At 42.4% G+C, this 14,655-nt stretch overlaps 1 protein-coding gene across 7 annotated transcripts in view; it reads right to left on the bottom strand.

Moving 5' to 3' along the window:
• Window positions 1-14,655, bottom strand: part of LOC132893292 (tumor necrosis factor receptor superfamily member 14-like) — a 36,392-nt gene that overhangs the window by 20,837 nt on the left and 900 nt on the right. Inside the window, exon 1 of one of the 7 annotated variants that reach the window (XM_060932268.1) lies at window positions 14,079-14,448. The exons of 2 other annotated variants lie outside the window; for them this stretch is intronic. The gene's annotated coding sequence lies outside the window, so the exon portion shown is untranslated. Of the gene's footprint in view, window positions 1-14,078; window positions 14,449-14,655 lie in introns of those variants that run through there. 4 more of the 7 variants (XM_060932262.1, XM_060932263.1, XM_060932264.1 and 1 more) reach the window with 4 other exon arrangements.

Here is a 14,655-nt window from a genome sequence, read left to right as displayed (position 1 = left end):
AAGCGAGCCGAGTGAGGCTGGGGGCGTGAGCAGACACTCCCCTGTGCACTGATTGGTGAGGAGGAGTGTCCTCACATGCCCACACACGCCCCGCGGTTTGCGGGGCGTGTGTGGGCCCCGCAAAAAAGGTCACTGATGTCACTGTTTGCGCTGCTTAACGACATCACCTGACGTCCACCCACTTTCGCTAACTCCACCCAATGTGTCCACCCACTTCCAGCCAGCACGGTTCAGCGCGGTTGTAGTCGAAATGCAACTCCAACAGCCCCGCTCAGCCCGACTCAGCACGGCACGGCTCAGCCCGACTCAGCCGCGTTTGTAGTGGAAAAGCGGCAATAGACACAGACAACCATTCACACTCACATTCACACCTACGGTCAATTTAGAGTCACCAGTTAACCTAACCTGCATGTCTTTGGACCGTGGGGGAAACCAGAGCACCCGGAGGAAACCCACACGGACACAGGGAGAACAAGCAAACTCCACACAGAAAGGCCCTCGCCGGCCACGGGGCTCGAACCCGGATCTTCTTGCTGTGAGGCGACAGCGCTAACCACTACACCATCGTGCCGCCCAGATTGTGTACAAATGGAGGAAATTCAAGACCATTGTTACCCTCCCCAGGAGTGGTCGACCAACAAAGATCACTCCAAGCGCAAGGCATGTAATAGTCGGCGAGGTCACAAAGGACCCCAGGGTAACTTCTAAGCAACTGAAGATGTCTCGCACATTGGCTAATGCTAATGCTCATGAGTCCACCATCAGGAGAACACTGAACAACAATGGTGTGCATGGCAGGGTTGCAAGGAGAAAGCCACTGATCTCCAAAAAGAACATTGCTGCTCGTCTGCAGTTTGCTAAAGATCACGTGGACAAGCCAGAAGGCTATTGGAAAAATGTTTTATGGAAGGATGAGACCAAAATAGAACTTTTTGGTTTAAATGAGAAGCGTTATGTTTGGAGAAAGGAAAACAGTGCATTCCAGCATAAGAACCTTATCCCATCTGTGAAACATGGTGGTGGTAGTATCATAGTTTGGGCCTGTTTTGCTGCATCTGGGCCAGGACGGTTTGCCATCATTGATGGAACAATGAATTCTGAATTAAACCAGCGATTTCTAAAGGAAAATGTCAGGACATCTGTCCATGAACTGCATCTCAAGGGAAGGTGGGTCATGCAGCAAGACAACGACCCTAAGCACACAAGTCGTTCTACCAAAAAAATGGTTAAAGAAGAATAAAGTTAATGTTTTGGAATGAGTCAAAGTCTTGACCTTAATCCAATCGAAATGTTGTGGAAGGACCTGAAGCGAGCAGTTCATGTGAGGAAACCCACCAACATCCCAGAGTTGCAGCTGTTCTGTATGGAGGAATGAGCTAAAATTCCTCCAAGCCGGTGTGCAGGACTGATCAACAGTTACCGGAAATGTTTAGTTGCAGTTATTGCTGCACAAGGGGGTCACACCTGACACTGAAAGCAAAGGTTCACATACTTTTGCCACTCACAGATATGTAATATTAGATCATTTTCCTCAATAAATAAATGACCAAGTATAATATTTTTGTCTCATACTGGATTCTCTTTATCTACTTTAGGACTTGTGTGAAAATCTGATGATGTTTTAGGTCATATTTATGCAGAAATATAGAAAATTCTAAAGGGTTCACAGACTTTCAAGCACCACTGTAGGTTGCAGGCAAACTGGAGCCTATCCCAGCTGACTATGGGTGAGAGGCAGGGTACACCCTGGACAAATCACCAGATCATCGCAGGGCTGACACAGACAAACAACCATTCACACTCACACCTACGGTCAATTTAGAGCCATCTGTTAGCTAACCTGCATGTCACCCGGAGGAAACCCACACAGACATGGGGAGAACATGCAAACTCCACACAGAAAGGCCCTTGTCATCCGCTGGGCTTGAACCCAGAACCTTCTTGCTGTGAGGCAACAGTGCTAACCACTACACCACTGTACCCACAAACTATATTGATTTAGAGCAGGGGTCATCAAACTACGGCCCGCGGGCCGACTCCAGCCCGCCACCCCCCTTTGACCGGCCCCCAGCCCCTCTGCCCCCCACCACTTGAACTGGCCCTATGAGGCAATCCCCAAAAGTGGTCATGGCCTATTTTTTTAAATTTCTTTTTGGCAAATAATAACATGTCTGCATCTTGTATTTTGTTGATTTTATCAATTAAAATTGATATTTAGTTATAAAATGAACTATTCATATTTTCTGAATTTTCGACATATGCTCGCGATCAAGCAGTGACAGGCAGCGCACACGCAGAGAACTGTCAGTGTTCAGGACGACAAAATGGCTAGCGGTAAGTGAAAAGTTGACAGACAGCAGAGTTTTTAAAGAACAGTGAACCACCGATTATTTTTTCGTTCAGTGTAAAGGCCGTGCAGTTTGTCTTGTGTGTAAAAAAAAGTGTGTCGTTTTTCAAAGAATATAATCTGCGTCGTCACTACGAAACCCGCCACAAAGAGTATGCTAGTTTGCGAGGGCAAACAAGAGAAGACAGGATTCGGAGGATGAAATGCGGACTGGCTGCATAACAGAATGTATTCCTTCGCCAAACCCAGATCAACCAGGCTGCTGTCCGAGCTAGCTATAAGGTAGCTCACCTACCAGCTACCCATGGAAAGTCATTTACTGATGGGGACTTTGTTAAAGTATGTATGCTTGCTGTGGTCGAGGAGGTGTGTCCCAACAAGAAGGATGTGCTCAACGCAGTGAGTCTCTCCGCACCTACTATGACCAGGCGAACCAAAGATTTGGGGGACAACGTGTATGACCAGCTGAATGAGAACGCGTCAGAATTCGAGTTTTTTACTTTGGCCATGGATGAGAGCAATGACGTGCAGGACACAGCACAACTGCTGTGATCTATTGCTCATATTATAATTTCACTGTTTTTTAAATGTATTTATTTTATAGGCCTATTTATTTGACCTTTTTTAAGTGCTGTACACAATTATTATTATTAATAATATCAACAGGCCTACCTACAATTTATATTTTTTCACTCACCTTTGCCAGTGTCAATCACCTCAACTAGGCAGATGTTTCTTACCTTGACAGCTTTGATGTTATTTTTATTAGAAAATAAATAAATGGAATATCTGTGGTATTTCAAATTAAAACAGTGTGAAGACTCAATTACTACTTTTGCAAACCACTAGTAAAGATAAACAAATATGTGCCAGGAATCAAGTGTTGATATAGTAGTGTGGATATAGTAGTGGGGATACAGTAGTGTGGGTATAGTAGTGTGGGTATAGTAGTGGGGATGGCTGTGCCAGGCTAGTAATCTCTACTACACAATGAGGCCTGCTGGTGGTCATATTTGTCTGGGTCATACAATTCTATGTTATATAGCTGACCCACGGGCGCAGATAGAGGGGGGGACGGGGGGGATTCGTCCCACCCAGATTTAAATTCACCTCGTTCGGTTCCCCCCACTTACAGGGAGGAAAAAACGTCTATGCTGTCTTTCTTTGCATAAGGCAAACCTCACGGAAAAATCAAAAGACTAATTACCATTTGGTTTATTGAGGTGCACAGCAGTACAGACATAGTTGCAACTGCGCAGACTGCACAGGTTGCGAGCTCGAGCTTGGTTGCTATGGTTACAAGTTTGACAGGCATATCGGGGACAGCGCCTCCTAGTTCAGGACCCCAACACGGCATGATGAAGGGTGCCAAAAGGCAGAAAACGATTGCATCGTTTAAAAAAAAAAAAAGACTAAGTAAACTGTGGCTTACTTTATCATATCACCTTGCAATTTTTTGATAGTCTGTTCAAAGTAATGTCGTAGTGAAAGTAAAATCGTACGGAGTAGGGATGCCTTTCTGGTAGCCTCCTCCTTTCGGTGGTAGCCTGTAGATACAGTGTTCAGAAGGCAGTTTTAATGTTTAATCTGGCGTTCCCTGCCATAATTTCAGCGAGCATATTGTTTCATAAGGAAACTTTGCGAAGAGTTGTTGACTGACTGCCGCTCACGCAACACACAGGCATAGTTAGAAAGTCAGGATGCACTGGTTTACACTTTACACACACACACGTAGCCCAGCCTCTCGCTATGTTTAACAGTTGGAACTTAGCGGTTTTAAAACTAGTTTTGCAGTTCTGTGCGTGATGATAATGTGTAAACTTTGGATTTCCATAGGCTATGTTAAAATGTTATCATTGTCCTGGCCTGCAGGTAGTTCCTGGTGATGGCAGTGAGGGAGGTGAAATAACATGTATACACACTACCGTTCAAAAGTTTGGGGTCACCCAGACAATTTTGTGTTTTCCATGAAAAGTCACACTTTTATTTCCCACCATAAGTTGTAAAATGAATAGAAAATATAGTCAAGACATTTTTCTGGCCATTTTGAGCATTTAATCGACCCCACAAATGTGATGCTCCAGAAACTCAATCTGCTCAAAGGAAGGTCAGTTTTATAGCTTCTCTAAAGAGCTCAACTGTTTTCAGCTGTGCTAACATGATTGTACAAGGGTTTTCTAATCATCCATTAGCCTTCTGAGGCAATGAGCAAACACATTGTACCATCAGAACACTGGAGTGATAGTTGCTGGAAATGGGCCTCTATACACCTATGGAGATATTGCACCAAAAACCAGACATTTGCAGCTAGAATAGTCATTTACCACATTAGCAATGTATAGAGTGGATTTCTGATTAGTTTAAAGTGATCTTCATTGAAAAGAACAGTGCTTTTCTTTCAAAAATAAGGACATTTCAAAGTGACCCCAAACTTTTGAACGGTAGTGTGTGTATATATATATATATATATCATCTCATTATCTCTAGCCGCTTTATCCTTCTACAGGGTCGCAGGCAAGCTGGAGCCTATCCCAGCTGACTACGGGCGAAAGGCGGGGTACACCCTGGACAAGTTGCCAGGTCATCACAGGGCTGACACATAGACACAGACAACCATTCACACTCACACCTACGGTCAATTTAGAGTCACCAGTTAACCTAACCTGCATGTCTTTGGACTGTGGGGGAAACCGGAGCACCCGGAGGAAACCCACGCGGACACGGGGAGAACATGCAAACTCCACTCAGAAAGGCCCTCGCCGGCCCCGGGGCTCGAAGCCAGGACCTTCTTGCTGTGAGCGACAGCGCTAACCACTACACCACCGTACCGCCCGTATATATATATATACATACACACACACACACACACATAAACACAAAATGGAATCATTTGCTGACAGCTCAGTCCCCCCCAGTTCAAAAATCCTATCTGTGCCCCTGAGCTGACCCGACCCCGGCCCCCCATCACAGTCAGGAACAACAATGTGGCCCCCAGAGAAAAAAGTTTGGTGACCCCTGATTTAGAGGAATTAGCTTTTTCTCTCCAATTAAAGGTATTTTAAAGTCCCACTTACTTAATAATTGGTAGCAACAACAAGTTGATTACTCATAAAAATTAAGTTGAGCAAAAAGATTTTCCATATTATTTAAAAGGACTTTTAAGTGTTATGTACTTAAACTTGTGTTCATAATCAGTGCTTGAAGTGGAAAAAAAGAAGTGCAGGAACCCTGATTTTCTGACAATGCCATCCCGGTCTCCATCAGATGGAGAATTTTTCATTTAGTATGTATTAGTATGACTATTTGTATAGCGCTTTTAACAATAAACATTGTCGCAAAGAAACTTTACAGAATGTGAACGACTTAAAACATGAGCTAATTTTATCCTTTTATCCTTAATTTTTATAATTTTATTAGGGATAAAATTAGCTCATGTTTTAAGTCGTTCAGATTCTGTAAAGCTGCTTTGCGACAATGTTTATTGTTAAAAGCGCTATACAAATAAAGTCATACTAATACATACTAAATGAAAAATTCTCTATCTGATTAATGTTTCATCTCTAACTTAACGGAAGATCATGAAGTTTTGCTGGAAAGAGTGCCGTCTGCACCCTCTTTAGTGCACTACTTATCGAACAGACAGCGGGTTCGGAGTGAACCAGAACGAAAACCGCGCCTTTATATTACGTCATGCAGGCGTGGACCAATCAGAATCGTTGTTTGTAAAGCTCCGCCTTTTCAGCTAGACACGAAGGCGCGCGCTCAGCTTTGGAAAGCGTGCTTGCGCTTCCGGGAAACGAGAGGTAGAGCGCGTGAGACTCATCCCCAACACTTACCCCCCAGCACTTGAGCAGGCTGCAGAGTTCTCATACTCGTCTTTTTGCGAGTCTGGCTGTCATCTCGCTTTCTTTTTGATCTATTCAACCACGCTAGCATGATCGGTCCTCACAATCGCCATACAACAGGGGACCAAACCATAGACATCCTATGTCTATGGACCAAACTACATTGACCGTTAATACCTTTGCCCTCGTCGTTATCAAAATGCGCCGCACGCTACAAGTGCAGGAATGCATGGTGAAAATAAAGAAGTGCAGGAACGCAGTTCCGGTGCGTTCCGGCCCACTTCAAGCCCTGTTCATAATTATGGTCATTAGGTTGACAACCATTTAAAACACACACACACACACACACACACAAGTTGCGACAATTAGATTTTCTTCAATCCTTTTTAGCTTTCTGTTTTTGTTCATGGAGTAGTTTTTAAGACGTTAATTCATTCAAGAACAAAATTGTTAATCAGTTAACTTTATTTTAAACTGCAGCTGTGTATTTGAACAAATAATATTTAAATCTTGAAACAACAAATCACAATTTAAAATTGTCCCACAAATTATAAACAAACTGCTCATATTGTCTTCGGAAATTAAAGAGTAAGTTTCGTTAATTATGCCATGGCATAAAATCAGTCCTACACACCGCCTAGTGGCCAGTGTTCGTAATTACCAGTCCAACACACCGCCTAGTGGCCAGTGTTAGTAATTACCAGTCCAACACACCGCCTAGTGGCCAGTATTAGTAATTACCAGTCATACACACCGCCTAGTGGCCAGTGTTAGTAATTACCAGTCATACACACCGCCTACTGACCAGTGTTAGTAATTACCAGTCACACACCGCCTAGTGGTCAGTGTTAGTAATTACCAGTCCTGCACACCGCCTAGTGGCCAGTGTTAGTAATTACCAGTCCAACACACCGCCTCGTGGCCAGTGTTAGTAATTACCAGTCATATACACCGCCTAGTGGCCAGTGTTAGTAATTACCAGTCATACACACTGCCTAGTGTTCGTAATTACCAGTCACACACCGCCTCGTGGCCAGTGTTAGTAATTACCAGTCATACACACCGCCTAGTGGCCAGTGTTAGTAATTACCAGTTATACACACCGCCTAGTGGCCAGTGTTAGTAATTACCAGTCCTGCACACCGCCTCGTGGCCAGTGTTAGTAATTACCAGTCATATACACCGCCTAGTGGCCAGTGTTAGTAATTACCAGTCATACACACTGCCTAGTGTTCGTAATTACCAGTCACACACCGCCTCGTGGCCAGTGTTAGTAATTACCAGTCATACACACCGCCTAGTGGCCAGTGTTAGTAATTACCAGTCACACACCGCCTAGTGGTCAGTGTTAGTAATTACCAGTCCTGCACACCGCCTAGTGGTCAGTGTTAGTAATTACCAGTCATACACACCGCCTAGTGGCCAGTGTTAGTAATTACCAGTCCTGCACACCGCCTCGTGGCCAGATACATAAAGAAACCCATCAAGTTGTTTTCTGATGGTTTCAGTCCTGTGCGTGCATGCTACCACAGAAAACCCAACAACTAGTGAAGTGAGTAGTGAAGTGTGAAGTAGAGTAGTAGTCGGGCAGACATCCCATCCCACCCTGAAAAAATTCATTTCAGGGAGGTCCCCCCCTTTGAGGATTTTTTTTTTTTTGGGACGGATACATTGCTGGAGGGTATGGGGGTACTACCCCAGAAAATTTTGGATTTGGTTGATGTGATTTCCTGCATTTTGGTGGATTTTGGGGTGGCCTTTTGGAGATTAATAATATCTGAATTCACTCAGATTCATAGCTGACACCCTGACTTGGGGACTTATGGCCTTTTTCCACTACCCTTTATCAGCTCACTTCAGCTCGCTTCAGCTCACTTCAGCCCGACACGGCTCGCGTTTCGACTACCTTAGAGCGGCGCGACTCAGCTCGCTTCAGCCCTGCTCAGCTCCCAAAACTCGCACGGTTTTGGAGTAGGGCTGAAGCGAGCCAAACTGAGCTGAGTGGGGCTAGGGGCGTGAGGAGACACTCCCCTGTGCACTGATTGGTGAGGAGGAGTGTCCTCACACGCCCCACGAGCACGCTGGGATCTGTAAACACCGTAAACCCGGAAGAATAATAATTACGAATTACGAGAATTTCTGAAGCCTTATGCGCCTTGCCTCATCTATACGCTCTTGCCAGTATCTGCTGGCGTTGTCGGTGACAACAAGCCACAGCACCAAGACCAGCAACACTAACGACTCCATGTCCTCTATGTTTATTGTTTACTATCTGGGTCGTGAGACTACCGCTTAAAAGGTCACTGATGTCACTGTTTGCGCCGCCTAACGACATCACGTGACATCCACCCACTTTCGCTAACTCCACCCAATGTGTCCACCCACTTCCAGCCAGCACGGTTCAGCGCGGTTGTAGTCGAAATGCAACTCCAACAGCCCCGCTCAGCTCGACTCAGCCCAACTCAGCACGGCACGGCTCAGCCCAACTCAGCCGCGTTGGTAGTGGAAAAGCGGCATTAGCTACCCCCAACCCATAAACTATGATGACTACAATGTGCCATATCCTTGCTGATTGAATCTGGACACCCAGAGCATTCCTTACTCTTATCAGACAAGGGTACACTTTTGTGTAGTCTGATGTAAAATATGTCTTATATTTTCGTTTCTTGGGGCACTCTGCCTCTGCCATGACGCTCCTGCTCCTATGCACTGATTGAATCATCGTTAGAGGGAGAAGCACGTGGAAGATGGCAGCCGGTTCATCTCTTCAACTCCCCACTGCTTTGGCCAAACAGCGCACGCAGAGGCAGGAGAAAACATGCCTCACGTGCCATCGCCGCCACATTGCAAGTGTGTGCACACACATATGAATCACCAGAGGGCACGCGCGTACACTTGTTTTTTTTGTTTTTTGTTAAACCAGAAATACGTGTTGTGAAATTGGCCACATCCCAAACCTCACTCTACCCTACTTAATAATATGCCACCACATCACAGGCTGCGTGGGCCTGTTATTGTGACGTACACAAGTTTGCATCTGGTTGGTTCGGGATGAAGCTTGCTCTAGATTCCGTGAGATTGTATGTAATTTGCAGGCATCAGGGAGCCGCTATCAATATGCGGGAGACACCCGGAACTTCCGGGAGACTTGTAGTGAGTAACTTGTCACTGTTGTCGCCCGACGTTTTGTACAACATAAGGAAACAGTATAGTAACTATAACGGTAAAGAAATAAAACATTTCTGTATTTTGATTCTTTTCTACATTATAGAACAATACTGAAGCCATCAAAATTATGAAATAACTTACAGAACATATGGAATTATGTGGTAAACAAAAAAAAGTGTTTAAAATTATGTGGTAAACAAAAAAGTGTTAAGACAAAATACCTTTCATATATTAGATTCTTCAAAGCAGCCAGTGTTTATCTTGATGACGCTTTGCACACTATTGTCATTATCTTAACCAGTTTCATGAGGTAGTCACCTGGAATGCTTTTCAGTTAACAGCTGTGCCTTGTCAAAAGTTAATTAGTGCAATTTCTTGCTTTCTTAATGCATTTGAGATCACACCGCAAATAGTAAATAATAAAAATACAGTAAATAGCCCTATTACACAACTGTAGGAATCCATATCAAGAAACGTTCAACTAAGTACAGAGAAACGACGTCCATCATTAAAAGACACTTCATGCCTTAAAGTTTATATATAAAGAAATATCCAGTGAATAAAGAAAATCCACTGAATTAAAACGTGTCCAATTTTTTAAAACTGATACTGCATGTACTTAAAACCATAGTGCCAAACATGTTAAGTCTGTAAAAGTTTGTTAACTCCAGTATTAAATTAATTTTGTAAAACATTTGTAAACGTTCTATAAAACTATAGTCACAAAGTTCCAAGCAAGTTTAAGCAATATCATGCCTGAGATCGTGATGTAACATGCCAATATGAAGTAACATGTGGTAGAACTTTCGTAAAGAAAAAAAAAAAAAGAGAGATTACACAATGTAGTGGACAGTTATATGAATAAGCACAAATTTAATCATGATTTTCCACCCCATGATGCACACGAAAAGCCCTCTTTAGCTGAGCAAATTTGTCAAATGAAACTTTATCATTCTTATCCACTGCTATGCTAAAACTAAAGGGTAGAATGGCTAAATTACATTCATAAATATGACTAGCGTTAGCTACTTGCAGTAGTACATGTTCCATCAACTGCATTAGCAAGTGTAGCCTAAACTCCATATACAAGTCCACTACTGATCATATCACAATTGAGAATATGCCGAAATTCACTGCTTTAGTACAGTTTATTTGTAAATTAAATAATGCTCACCTTGTAATGTCTAAATTGTATTGTCCAGCCTAAATTTCCTCTAAGAAAGTTTTAACTGTCTGAATTTGTCCAGGTATGTTCAATGGGTAAGGGAAAGGACTTGAAATCGTGAACTCAAGGTGGAGAAAAATTGTGATCGACAATTTCATTAAGTTACTACAACTTTAATTTCATTTTAAATCAATTAACACAAATTTTAGTTTAAATTACACATAGGATTAAGCTAATGTGATGAGTAACATCATCATGTCAGCATAACTCATCAAAATAATGTTTGCAACTTAAAAAGTTTATGTACATCAATAAAATAGAATTTATATATTTTAACCACACATTTAATTAAGTGGTGGCATTTGGCCCCTGAATTACTTTTTAGAGTGAGGCCTGTCATGTTTACTCCATCTCCACATCACCCAATGCACCTTCAACTACAAACATGGACACCTTGGACTATAGACCCTTCCCACTCACGTGACCTTCGTAAACGCGACCGCCATTTTGGACATGAAGAAATAATGGTTTATGGCACAGACCCTTTCGGTTCTCGCTCATCTAGCTGCTACAATGACTGCTTAGACTGCAACAATAATACCTAACACACATTTAAGTATCCGTCGTAAAGACGTGAAACTCGTCGAGTGACGAGTGTGTTCATTGATAAACTAACACAATCTAAAAGTAGACATACCATCACACTGCCCTGGCGCTGTGTACAGTTTACCTTCTATGGTTTGTGCACTCACTATTTGCCATTACCTTCTCCAACCCAGTGTTCGAACTATGCCGATATTTTCGGGGGGGCCCTTTTTTCCCTTGGGGGGGGGGCTTGCGCTTGTCTCAGAGCGCGGATCTCCAAACACATGAGAAGCCTATCTTACGCACATATCACGCGGACTCCACACCTCCACACACGCATCGCGTCTGAAGTCACAACTCATCAGGGGAAGTCGTGTCCGCATTGGCATGTTCAAAAAACAACCTCGCGTCAACAATGATACCACACGCAAGAAAAAAAAAACAGTCAGGCTACTCAACATATCTGATCCACAGCAGCACCAAAGCATCACTGGAAATCATGTCAACAACCAATCTTCCATTTCAACACACGTCAACAAACAAATGGCACCACAAACATGAACGAATCGGTCAGGCTACCGATTCCAAACCCACAGCAGACGAATAATTAAATGCATCTTACCTTAAAGCAGAATCAACCACAAAGGAAGTGTGTTGCCACTGTTGGCACACTTCCTTTCTACTAGTTTGTGTCCCCAACCTGGCAGCAGCAGTCGTTATCATATCGGTTTATTTTATCTTTGATGTAAACACAACACTTCGGATATGCAAATGCTTCCCGTTACACACGATTGCTGTCAATAAACATCATTTTGCCAATATTTTAGAGACCCTCCATCTTCTCCGTCGGTCAGCATCTGTCGGGATCCGATAAAATGATAAATCTTGCCTTGTGTGTTGATGGTTACTACATCCAGGTGCACAACAATATAATGGCATGATGGAAGTCTTGCTGAAAGTAAAAACTTTCTTTGATGGCTATATTCCTTTCGATGCTTCGCCATCGTTCCTCGTTGTTGGCTGTGGTAGACTACTGGTAGTTCATGTCCAAAATGGCAGCCGCATTTGTCGTGACGTCATGTGGGAAGGGTCTATAACTTCCACACACCACATTCATAGTCACATTCACAGTCACCGATTGCACACACCTTGACCCAGTCACTTTCACGCACACAAAAGCACCCTCGCTACCCTATCACTTTCTGAAGTATTCATTCAGCTCTAACTTTTCACCTGATGTACCCAGCTTTATATTCATGTTTATTGTTTCTGGATTTTTACTTGACCTTAGATACGATGTTGTGGATACCATGTTTGCACATTGCCTAACCCACTGCCTGTCCTTTATTCTTCACAATTGATTAGTGATTTGGATTTGTTTGCTATTGCCAGTTGTTTTCAATAAAAACTCTCTCTGTGATCATCACAGGCTCTGCTGCCTGACAAAGCCCTATAGTTTTGACTGTGCTGATTATTTGGTTGTACTGAGCAGAATTATGAAGAAGTTCATTCTCCTTAAAGACTTCACAGTTGCGCTAAATGTGGTTGACGTTTACTGACAATTTCACAGTTCCAAGTTCATTTCTTCTTTTCTTTCTAAAAAAAACCCCCCCACAAAACTTTAGCTTTTTTGCCAGTTCAGCAAAACTGAAATGTTCACTTCTATTTTATAAGCTTGAACCTGAAATAAAAGAACAGGCTAAATTACACACACCAGAGTCACCAGAGAAGGTAACTCCAAACAATCAGTCCTATTCACAATACTATTCACCATGGGAATAAAATAAAACAGAAAAAAAAATACAAATGATATGATCTTGGTGTCCTCAGTGGTAACAATGGGTATGACAGCTGTCTGTAGTAATTCTACAGGCTTTTCTAGTATGTTTCTTTTAACACATTTCAAGTCTTCAAAACGAATTATTTAAAGTTGCATATTAAAAGATCACTCTACTAGGAAACCGAGATAACCTCTATACCCCCCAACCACTTCTTATTCTATTTATTTTAAATTCTGTGTTTTTAAATGTTTTGTGGAAGTGTGTGTGTGTGTGTGTGTGTGTGTGTGTGTGTGTGTGTGTGTAAGTAAATATGGGTGTTACCACTACAAAATAATTGCCCTATTGGGACAAATAAAGTATTACTACTACTACTACTACTAACATGAGGCCTGTAAACTGTCATTGTTCATTTCTAACTACTTGTTTGAAATATTTACCATTTGACTCTACCATAACAACTTAATTGTTATCTAGTACAGAGCCCTTCAAGTCCCGAGATCTTACTTTCTTTATCTTGTGGGATTTTTTTAAAATCTTGTGTGCACAAGTTATTATCTTGTGTGAACAAGTTATCTAATGGAAAATGTGTACAAGATAATAACTTCTGCACACAAGATTAAAAAAGGGGCTTTTAGGGGACACACACACACACACAGACACACACACACAGAGCTGATACTGTAAACAAAGTGTGAGAAAGGAGATTTCCAGTCACCTCCACAAATTCCTCATTTCTTACCACAATGATTAGCCTAATTAAGTATTTTATTAACTTTTAAAATCCACAACTGTTACTTTTCAAGGTCAAGTTTTTTTATTTTTTATTTGCCATTTGTGCATAAACCAACAGTTCAGACATATTGGAATTTTAATTTCACGGTCCTTTCTGAAGACCGTGTAGCCATTATAAAGGCAATAAACATACATCATCATCCTCCTTTTATATGTATACTTTTATATTTCATCAACAGGGTAAAAATAATTCTGCATGCCTGTTATCTATTTTGCAAGATAGGTCATAAGGATGTCATTACGTTTATTTTTAAATGACCCTTTACAGAATTTACCAAAACGTTGATTAATTTACCTGACTTTACCCTATATAAATATATTTCTGTACCATCCGATAAATAAGCAAGACATGTTTATATATATATATATATATATATATATAATTAGGTTCTTACTTTTCTGACGTCTCCTGTAGAAACCAGGAACAAACAGCTGTTACTGACGCAGTCTTTTTTGTTTATTTGTTTTATAATGTCTGGTCGTTGCGCAGCTGAAAAACATCATCTTGCTTTCTGTTTCGATAAAGGATAAAGTCCCGTACCTTTACGGTATTTACCTGAAACACCAACGCACTCCACTACTCCCTACGTCCACTACTCCCTACTCCCTATGGAAATACAGCATAGAGGAATAGATAGTAGACAGCCAGTGCGGCCACGCCATCTTAAACATGGTGTGCGCGTCTACATCGCTTTATACGGTAAAGCGTATGCTCGAAGCAGATATTTAAAAAAATCATTAAAACTTTTAATTAAATGGTTGTCAGCCAGGCGGCACGGTGGTGTAGTGGTTAGCGCTGTCGCCTCACAGCAAGAAGGTCCTGGGTTCGAGCCCCGGGGCCGGCGAGGGCCTTTCTGTGTGGAGTTTGCATGTTCTCCCCGTGTCCGCGTGGGTTTCCTCCGGGTGCTCCGGTTTCCCCCACAGTCCAAAGACATGCAGGTTAGGTTAACTGGTGGCTCTAAATTGACCGTA

The sequence above is a fragment of the Neoarius graeffei genome, chromosome 10 (assembly GCF_027579695.1).
Source record: "Neoarius graeffei isolate fNeoGra1 chromosome 10, fNeoGra1.pri, whole genome shotgun sequence".
In the NCBI taxonomy this organism is placed as follows: Eukaryota; Metazoa; Chordata; class Actinopteri; order Siluriformes; family Ariidae; genus Neoarius; species Neoarius graeffei.
This window is presented reverse-complemented; position numbering and strand designations above follow the sequence as displayed.